This window comes from Monodon monoceros, unplaced genomic scaffold (assembly GCF_005190385.1).
Source record: "Monodon monoceros isolate NGI ecotype Baffin Bay Population unplaced genomic scaffold, NGI_Narwhal_1 Super_Scaffold_21, whole genome shotgun sequence".
NCBI lineage: Eukaryota > Metazoa > Chordata > Mammalia > Artiodactyla > Monodontidae > Monodon > Monodon monoceros.
Window position 1 is genome coordinate 85,303,935 of NW_021703778.1, and position 11,207 is coordinate 85,315,141.

Consider the following 11,207-nt stretch of genomic DNA (forward strand, 5'->3'; position numbering starts at 1 on the left):
TATTTTGGAAGCAATTTGTACTATACTCTCATATTGGTAATTCACAGTGTACATCTGCATATTCCAGGTTCTGCGTAGTCAAAAAAAAATAACCAGTTTAAATGTGTTTAACATCTTAATTCTGAATCTTTTTCTTTATCATGGAAATACTTTCCTGATGTATTTATTAATATTTTATTGAATTAATATTCTATATAGAGGATACTTTGGGAAACACAAGATAATTCTACCTGTCAGTAATAATAGAATGGTCATGGGCCAGGCTACCACAGAAGACAGTGAGTGTCTCAAAGAGAAAGCAGATGAAAAGAAGAGATCCACATGCTAGGTCTGTGGCCCAGTCAGCAACCTGAAATTAGAGTAATTAGACTCCTTATTGGTAAATATTCTTGCCTTATTGCCACTCAAATTTGGACCAGAGGCAGAGTGAAATAAACCACTAGAAGGGGATGCGCTTTAGTTATCCCTAGAGATCAACACAATCTCAATTATAAATGAAATAGTAAGCCCAGAGATATTACATGACATGCCCAAGACCACTCTGGTGGTCAGAAGCAGGCCTGGATTGAGAACCCAGTATTCTGAATCTGATGCCAGAGTACTTCTTAGCAGCCCACACCAACTTCTGCCCAGGGATGAGCAGAAAGCCTATTGATTGAACCAAATATAATTGAATATTAATATTACTTTTGGGTCCGTTACAGCCATGATGAGAAATGAACAATTAAAGACATTTAAAAATTGTTTAATGTTTCTTTTTTGCTTTATAATTTCTATTGTTCCTAATACGTTGAATGTATAAGCGGAAAACAATAGAATGTATAGCAGTATAGTGTAGTGGATAGTACAGTGGCTAGACATTACCCATCTACTAAGCACAGAAAGCAACAGCCTACAAGCTTCTAAAGAATCACAAATTAAAAATCACCTAGTCTAACATCAGCAACAGTAGCATTAACAGTAGCAGTGCAATCTATCCCAGTCCAGACGGTGCTGGGCTTCAGCTCACATTGGGATGTGGCTTGTACACACCTATGACCACAGGGTGGTCTTTTTCATATTGCTCTAAAGTCAACTGCTCCTGGGGCTTCATTGTCTCCTGTTGCATCTTTTCACTTCAAAGACAAATATGGCCTCGGGAGAGGCTGTGAAGTCAATGCAATTGTGCTTAATGGAAATCACAAAGTGTCCTCCATTACATAGGAAGGTGTGGGCATTCAGGGCTACAATCTGGGTCTGGTCTGGCTGGGCCATGTCGGCAAAGATCACATCCACCATTGCAATGAGCTTGTGGTATTTGTGTGAGTGCTGAGCATCTTCAATGACAGGAATAATGTTGGTTCTCTTCTTGGCCAAATTAATGAGGTCACAGCCGAGGCAGTGGGAAAACTCAACTGCACAGACCAGACCCTGTTGGCCTATGATGTCAGAGACATGGGAGAGCGTGGTACCCAAGGCAGCCCTGAGGTAGAGCGCCTTGGCCCCTGGCTTGATGCGGTCCACAGAGCCCAAGACTGCTGCAGACAGCTTGGAATGGAAGGGGGTTTTGCTTTATTTAGTCTAGGGGGTTAAACAGAGGTGAACTCCTATCATCCCTCATCTGTATTCTTGTAAGACTCTAAGCATAAACTTCCTTATGATAATAATAATAATAGGAAGAAGAACAACAACTAGTAGTAGTAGTAGTAGAAGTAGTAGCAGTGACACTTACTGTTTTCTTTAACTCTAATATGGTTCTAACTGCTTTAAATAGGTTAACTCATTTACTCCCTATAATAATTCCGAGGTAGGTAATACTATGTTTCTCACTTTACAAAATGTGGGAACTGTAGACCAGCTAGTTTTTAAACCTTGCCCCAAAATCTCACGGCTCTATGTGGCAGAGACAGAATTTAAACTCAAGCAGTCTGACCCCACAGGGTATAGTCTTTAACCATTATGTATATTGCCTTGTAGGTGTCTACTGATGGTTATTTTCCTTATCCATTTCTACACTCACTTCCTCTTGTCCATTATGGATTCATCCATTGTTGATTTCCAAACCTGATGAAGTATCAAAATCACCTACAGAGCATCGTTAAAACAGACACTGTAGTCCTCTCTCCAAGATACTCTGATCCATACTAGACTAGGTAGTTTCAAAAAGCACAAGAGGGGGCTTCCTTGGTGGCGCAGTGGTTGAGAGTCCACCTGCCGATGCAGGGGACATGGGTTCGTGCCCCGGTCCGGGAAGATCCCACGTGCCGCCGAGTGGCTAGGCCCGTGAGCCATGGCCGCTGCGCCTGCAAGTCCGGAGCCTGTGCTCCGCAACGGGAGAGGCCACAACAGTGAGAGGCCCGCGTACCGCAAAAAAAAAAAAAAAAAAAAAAAAAGGAAAAAAAAAGCACAAGAGGTTCATCTGGAGGTTCAGATCCAAGGACCCATGTTTGGGAGCCATTGATTTAGAGCCTTTCTCTCTTGGCTGGTTGCCTTATTCATCAAAGATACTGCCTAGGTTCACAGAAGCCATGAGAGGAGGGAGGACACAAAGGGTAGCTAGACTGGCTAAACCAGCACCTGTCCCAGGAAGTCTTCACATCCCCTTCTCACACTATGAAATCCTTGAGGACAAGGACAAAACATTAGTCAGATTTGGACCTTCCATGATGGTTAGACTAGAGCCTGATTCATAGTAGATGCTCAGTTAATACTTACTGTCTAGGTTTCTGGGTGAATATTATTGATAAAAGGCAATAAAATAATGGTTTTTCCAAAGAGACTAAGAAGGGTCTTCTAACTAATAATTGCCTATTGCTCTGAAAATAAAAGAGTCATATATTTCTCTACAACATAGTAAATAGGAGATATAGCAAGAGAGCTTAATCACCATATTAACACAAAGGAAGGAATGAGAAGGCCAAGAACAAATGGGTGCAAAGGAGGAAGTTGTGTTTAACTGATGTCTGGTTTGACAAGCTACATATAAATTTAGAGATTAAATATAATCATCTAGGTTCATTTGACTACATTCATTAAATAAAACGAGTATATATTTTTTAAATTCCTTCAAGGCTGGCTTCATAGGACCCTCAGATGAATTTACCCACTCATCCTCCCTTCCACTACTGCCTAATTGCTCTACCACAGGCTAATGGGCAAACGGTCCTCAGCAACCATTTATCTTTCGTGAAGTCTTCTCCTTAGAGCTCCCTTTAGGAATAGCAGTGGGTTTTCCTTTGAACTTATTTTCTCTCTTAGTTGTTTGTTTTCTTTCAAGCATGTTGTAGAGGCTTCTTTGCTGTGTGTTTCTGAAGCAAATCAGGGACACTAATTTGTTCTTTGTGGATTTTTGAAAGCTACCCCAGTGGGAGCCACTTGCTTTGACCAGGATTTCTGCCTGTGGATGATGGGGAGGGAGAACTCACAAAGGCTATTAAGACAGATAGGAATGCTATAGCTAGGTGAACACATTAATGATGTAGAGCTGAGAAGCAGAACTCCTGATTTTGAGGAGATGCAACCAATGAGCACATGGAGACAAGACTACCCAAGCGCCAGCATTTACCTCTGTGCAGGTGTGTACTAAGTAGCAATTTCTGGCTGAGATAGAAAATCCTGTTCTCTTTAGACATGGGGATGCAGCACAGATGTGACACTGCAGGTAGAGAAAAATCTTCATGGGCTCTGAAGCTAGAAGGAAGTTGACAGTTCATTTTAGGGTGATGGGAAAAGCATTCTGGCTGAGAGGTGGGTGGAAAAGTTCTCAACTCGCTCAAAACCTGTACATTTTGACCCTGGCTCTGCCATTAATTGGCATTGCATCCCTGTCCAAATCACTTCATCTCCCTGCCTCCCAGGGTTCCCCCATCTGTAAAACCAACAGATCCAAACTGTTGGCCAAGTGCTCCTTTCCATTTTAATGTGCTGCCTTCAGATTAACAAAGATACACGCATATTTATATCTATAAGATAAAAGCCTTTGACTTTTTACCTTAAGTTGACTTTCAGGAAAAACAAACTATATAAGAAAATGAATGTATACTGGGAATTTATTTTTTAAAACAACCTTCAAAGTATATAGCCAGAGATCAATTTTATATACCTTTTACCCAGTCATCTACGTATTCCTAAATTTCTGTATAGAGCAAATGATAATAAATCTCAAGCTCTATAAAGACACTGAATTATCAGAAGAAAAGGCCCTACAGTTTCTGTTTATGACAAAAGAAAATAAAATTTTTAGAAGTGTATTGAAAGATAATGTAAGATGAATAAATGTTTTGAAAATGCAAAACCAATTATCTTATTATCCTGACAGAGCTACTAGTTTTATTTATGCATATTATCAATATGCACATGCTGTATTTACATTGTTATAATAATGGTATACACAGAATTTCACATTCACTATTTTTACATATATTATCTCATAAACATACCTTATTTTGCTACGTAATTATTATTTTAATGGCTTCATAGCATTAAACTGTGTTGATGTACCATAATCTATAAAATCATTATTTTGCTGGACTTTTAGTTTGTCTCCAACTTTTTGCTACTAATATTGATTGCAATAAATTTTTTTTATGGTCAGCTTTTGTTTCTGTTCAAATGTTTCCATAAGAGAAGAATTTTGAAGGCAATGGATATGAGTAAATTTGTGGCTTTTGCTGCAAATGGTCATGTAACTTTCTAAAGGGATTATCAATTAATAATGTCACCAGCAAGGAATGTACACATCATTTTCACCAAAACTTCACCATCTTTAACGGCGATCATTTTTGTGATGTAATATTTTATGCGTTTCAGAACTGGCAGAGTGACAATGATGTGTATGACAAAGGGTCCTCAATAAATATGTTTCGACCCTCCTCATTAAAACTCTGGACTTAAAAAAAACAAAAAACAAAACTCTGGACTTAACTTGGAGATTCATTTATTCATTCATTCACTCTAATGCACTTGTTCATTAATTCATGCATTCAAAAACCTTTCATTGGGCACAATTATGTAATCAAAATATGTTAGGCCCTGGCTATACAAAGTTATACTTTCCCTTAATGGCTCACTTTCTCAAAGAGAGAAATCTATGTGAGCACATATGTGGTCTCTGCCTTCATTCCAGTGTGTTTCAGGATGCATAAGGACTCAGGGGAGAAGACCAAAAAAAGCTCATTATTTTTCCTTCATAGCATACTTTCAACAAAACATACTAGGTATCTCCAATTATCAGAACTAGTTTCTTAATCCATGCCATGAATGAGCAAACTACTTCTAAAGGTGTGACACAGCTTATTTTCAGAGGCACAAAGTTTTGCAAAGAAATTGGTAATAACTGTAATACTTATTCTGAAGTTCTCCTACTTCCTCTTATATTGGCTTTCTCTTCTTATGTGTGCCCACTATGGTGTTCAAAACATATTAGGTACCTAATAAATTGTGATTTTTATGACTCTTTCTCCTTCATCTCTAAGCCTGTATACAATCTTCTTTAGATTCAAATCCCTTTACCTGAAAAATTCCGCCAGACCCATACTGCAACATATTTAACTGTTCTCGACGTTAATCCTCCCTCAAAACAACAACAAGCATCAAGTGCCTAAAATATGCCATTCACTGCAGTATATTATTTTTTGTAATTCTTATGAAATCTGCTTTATACACTATTTATTAGAGAAATTATATAATTGGCCAAGGTCACAAAGCTGATAGGTGAGAGAGTTGGGATTTCCATTAAGATTATCTCTAAATTCCTTTTCTTTTTCTTCTGGCCATGCCAAGCTGCTTGCGCGATCCCAGTTCCCCGACCAGGGATTGAACCCGTGCCCTCGGCAGTGAAAGCACAGAACCTTAATCACTAGACCGTCAGGAAATACTCTCTAAACTCTTCTTTGATTCTATCTTGTATTATTATAGTGTTCCAACTCTGGAGAAAGGCTTAGTACGTATGCCCAGTCTCCCTACAGTATTACCTATCGACTGGATGGTATTCAGGGGAACCAAAATGGGGGAAAAAACATGCAAATGTGCTGGCAAATTTTTCTATGATAAAATAAGTGGTCAAATCTATCAATTCTATCCACACCTTAAAGACTAGATGACTTAGAATGGTCATTATTAAATAGTCACCATTTCCACAGTGATTAACTTAATTGGATATTAATGTTAAGATATGACCTCGATTTTTATTGTAAACAATTTCTGGTCCCATATTTTACTGTGGCTCATTAATGATCCTGGACACATACAAGATGGGCCCTCACACATATGAATTGTATTCTGAAAGAGAGTATACTTCTACACCTCACATGGAGAAGTTTCAAGTCACTATTGATACTGTATTCGGAAGCCATAGTGCCACCGTGGGTTAAATTTTGCTCTGAATTAGGTTTTATTGCTCATGAATATCTTAAGATGATCATGTCTGAACCATAGCCAAAATTAAACAGTGCTAACAACTGAAGTAGAGTCCCTCACAAATCACCTTTAAATGCCACCTATAAGGATAAAAGCTGAATTTTTATTACCATTTGACCTTTCCTTAGCTAAGGTCTCATCAAGTTCCAATGGTCCAGAGTGCCATGCCACTCTCTTCCCTAACAAAAGAGGTTTGCTACTAATGCCTAAGGTTACTGAGGATTCTGTACTACCAAATTCTTTTGTATTATCTACTCCATAATTTTTTTCTTTCTACAATAATTACATTCTGTGCAAAAATACTGATACAAACAAGACACTAACTTATTATACAATGTTTGCAGTCTCTGACATTAAATAAACAAATAGGAAAATGTGGATTCTCATAGTATGCACAAAACAATGAGATTCATTCAGTAACTCTTAAAACATACATGGTGTTTCACTTTTAGTAGTGAAAGGGGTCATCAATTGAGTTTGTTCAAATAAACAGACCCAGAACATGATGTTGAAGGTACAAGCGTACACATTTTTTGAAAATGACATTTAAAAAAAATACTTAGGTAGTCTAATTACATAAGCCTTTCTCATTCTTTGTTTTTACTGAAATGAGGTGGTCAATCTCATTGGGGGAAATGTCTCTGAGATGTGTTTTATATACCATGGTAGACTCTACCTCTTACAAATTCTTTGATTACAGAATTTGCTACAGTTTGGTCAAATTTCCCTCTCTTCCAAATGCAATGATATTAGTAGTTCATCCTCCAAACTACCTACTCCAGGAATTGATACTGCCAACCTTCTGTTGAGCCCAAATAATTTCTAAATAATTAAACAAATCCTTCTGATATGACTCAATAAACAATCCAAAAGAAAAGATCAAAATCAGGCTCACAGAAAAGATTATTAATGTGTCTTTTATATTTACTATGTTTTTATTTTTTTTTCTTTGGCTTGAAAGCTTTATCATTCTATTTCTTAGATAAATTAGTGCCTATGAATTTTGTAAATAAGCTTGATACAAAGACCCATTCAAAAAAAAAAAAAAAAAAAGACCCATTCAGACATATGGTAGAGATTTCTGTAATGCACGCCATTCATCCTTAATGGTTTTTATTTTGAAATTCTCTTTGGAGAGTGCCATGTTCATTTTACTTCATGAAACACTTGTGTAAGTATTTTTCTCTACAAACAAAGCAGCATAATGTAGAAACAAATTATTTAGAAGTAAATTAAAAGGACTGAGCATTCTAAAATGCAAATTGCACAAGCCTTCTGCTAAACATAAATGAAACAAGGCAAAAGATGGTTTATCTCAGTTCTATAAAGACGGAGACTACCTTGACTACAGCTTACATATTGACTCCTCATATCCTCCCTCCCTTCTCTCTCTCCCTTTCAGCCCACTCAAAGAAACCATGCAGCTCTGGTGGAAGAAAAAAATCATTGCCATCATATTGTTCTGATAATTCTTTTTCAAAATAATCAGCAATTATTTTGTTGAGCAAAGAAACCAGGAAACTTGGGGGCAGCATTCTAAGTTAACTTTGGGAAATATCTTTTTATACTTATAAATGCATAAAATGTGTTTACATGATATTTATAGGGCAGTTTGAAAAAAAAAAAACTGCCATGCATTTTTACCTCAGCCTCAAAATGTCAGCTGGTGAAATTAAATGTGCAATTTTATTCTAAATCCAGGTTGAAACTTTTAATGGCTTTAAATGGCTTTTATTCCAGAGATTTTGAGCTTGTTGGAATAGTATATAATTAATTTTTCTGTATTTCAGCCACTCACTAGAATAAAAGTTAAAAATATTTAACAATGACTGAGATGCTAAGAATTATAAATTAAAAGTAGTACTTTGAATTTACTCCAGGCATATTTTATGATTTTGAGTAAACCTTTTATTTCCAATAGATATCTGAATTTTATAAAATATAATATCAGACAGAAAAGGACTGCCAAGTTCCCCCCAACAAGTACCATTTAAATTTGCTTGTTTAGTTGGTTGTGCTTTGTATCCTGGCACTTCATAGTCTTAAAACACCTTTCACAAATGTATTTGTCTTCCCAACAACCCAACGAAGTAAGTACAACAGATATTCACATACCTCTGATTCACTCCATTGTCATTTCCCTTATCCTATGGCAACTTAAGTACATAGATAATCTTCTCTGTGCTCCTTCCTTGAGAAAACTTGCTTTCAGGTTTACCAAACACTTTGTTTTACTGCAGGAAGCAGCAGAAAATGATGATGAAGAGTGTGGTCTCTGAGGTTGGCCTTAATTCCACCCCCAACCACCTAAAGGTTGGACATGCTACTTGACCTTTCAAAGACTCAGTTTTATCTTCTGCCAAACAGTGTTAACAACATGAACTTTCATAATCAGGACTAAATGAAATAATGCATGCAACTAGCTAACCTAGCAGAGTGCAAGGGGCATGGTATGAATTCCATAAATTCAACTAGTTTTATTATTGGGCATCTCAGCTCACATCCACACAAAAGCACTCTAGAATAAACCTTACACTTTGTTTCTGAGAAGACATGAAAGAAGAGAGATCTACTAGTAAGTTTTCATGGAAAATAAATATGTGAGTAGTGGTTACCAGGGTGAAGGTGATCATGGGTCAGGATGGGGAAAATACATTTTTAGCTCTTTCACGGTTAGGTGTTCACACTAGGACTACATAATTTTCTAGAAAGAACTGCTAAAATATCACACATATAGAGACACTTGAACATACCCACCTTGATATTTACATGTTCATTCTAAAACATATTCCAAGTAAAACAAGAATGCTGGAATTCTCTGCCATTTGGGGTGAGGCACATGTACATGCACTCTTCCTCATGTGTACAGAGTTGTGAGTTGTGTTAAGCTTTGCCTTGTATACCACAAAACCTCCTTTGCCCACCAAGGTTGCTCAGCAAACACCTTGCTGAAAAGATATTATTAATTCACAGGAATAGTAGAGTTCTCCAGGTGGTGTGATTCATGGTCGGTAGTGAAAGCAGCTGAAACAATCCTTTCATAAATTTCTTTCCCAACTTAGTACAAACCTCTTTATTAGTCAATAGGCCTAATGAATTATCCTAATAGATTTGCTACCTCAAATATTTTTATGGAAAGGTTAGAAGAGACAGAAACAAACAAGTGGACTTGTAGCTGGAAACTTTCAATGGCCTTAGGGGTTAATTATTTACTGCAGACAAATGCAATAAGAGAAAGATGTATAAGGGGATAACATTCTTCTCTTCCACATCTCCCTTTTTCTTGTTTCAAGTCCTCAGAACGAAGCTTCTATAGAAAGTTCCTTCCCAACAAGGAACTCCACACTGTACCCAATGAAATTTCATCACTTAGGGGTTTCAGAGAGGTACAGAAACATACTGACATGTAACTGCTCTTTCTCCTGACCATATATGTTATTATTGGTTACCAACAGTTTATAAAAATATTGGTGCCAATCAAGTGGAATTACAATTGAGGAGTCTGGATTAAGAAAGAATCTAAATTTGAATACTGGCTCTTTTGCTTAATAATTTATTAACTATTCTCACCCTCCCCCAGACAAAAGGAAAAAAAAACTCATCAAATTGTGAGAAATCCAGGTCCTTGTTTTGTATACCCATAGTGTTAAAGGTTCACCTTGGAGTTATACAACGTAGTAGCCTTTCTAAGCAGAGGGAGTTTCAAAGATGAAAAACATAGGATCCAAGGTGTTATTATTCCCACTTATTTCACTATCTTAGATCACTATCTTTAGGGAACAACATGATCTTAGCCACAATGGGAACCACATTCTTTAAAGGGAGAAGAATATCATAAAGGTTCAGAGACAAATCCAAAGAAATGGGTTAATTACTAGGTTTGAAGTGGATCCACTCAGCTTGATGTAAGAAGGGGGCTGACGGCCCTAACTCTGGATTAGATCTGGGAATATCGGGTGTAAGTAAGACACCTAAAGGACACTAACGGGACAGTGTATGAATTCCTGTACATGTGAGAAGCAAGAGGTACAAACAGAAGGTATCGGAAGTCAGCTTGGGCCACAGATCCAAAGCAATTGTTACTGTACAGGACTCAGCAAGAATGTATAGGAGGTGGGTGGAAATTTACCATCCTATTCTGAGATGCGAAAAGAACATACAGTTCCTTTATTTCTCTCATATAATTCTTCTTTAAGTTGTCCTACTCCACATACACTTACTAATTCACAATATTTTAATTATTTTCAAGTTTAAGCAGTCTCCTTAAATATTGGGTTTATTCAAAATTAACTCCTTAGTAGGGCTGTTTATATAGTCATTTTCTGGAGGACACAGTCTTTTTTTAATTGTTTAGATTAATTTTTATTGGAGTATAGTTGCTTTACAATGTTGTGCTAGTTTCTGCTGTACAGCAAAGTGAATCAGTTATATGTATACATATATCTCCTCCTTTTTAGATTTCCTTCCCATTTAGGTCACCACAGAGCACTGAGTAGAGTTCCCTGTGCTATACAGTAGGTTCTCATTAGTTATCTATTTTATATATCATAGTGCATATATGACAATACCAATCTCCCAGTTCATCCCACCCCCCACCACCACCTTTCTCCCCTTGGTGTCCACACATTTGTTCTCTACATCTGTGTCTCTATTTCTGCTTTGCAAATAAGTTCATCTGTACCATTTTTCTAGATTCCACATATAAGTGATATTATATGATATTTGTTTTTCTCTTTCTGACTTACTTCACTTTGTATGACAGTCTCTAGGTCTATCCCCATCTTTGCAAATGGCTCTATTCCGTTCCTTTT

General features: G+C 37.1%; 1 pseudogene; it reads right to left on the reverse strand.

Annotated features, from left to right (window-relative positions):
- Positions 1 to 1,000: 1,000 nt before the first annotated feature.
- Positions 1,001 to 5,513, reverse strand: LOC114903855 (annotated as a pseudogene).
- Between the last annotated feature and the right edge of the window lie 5,694 nt (positions 5,514 to 11,207).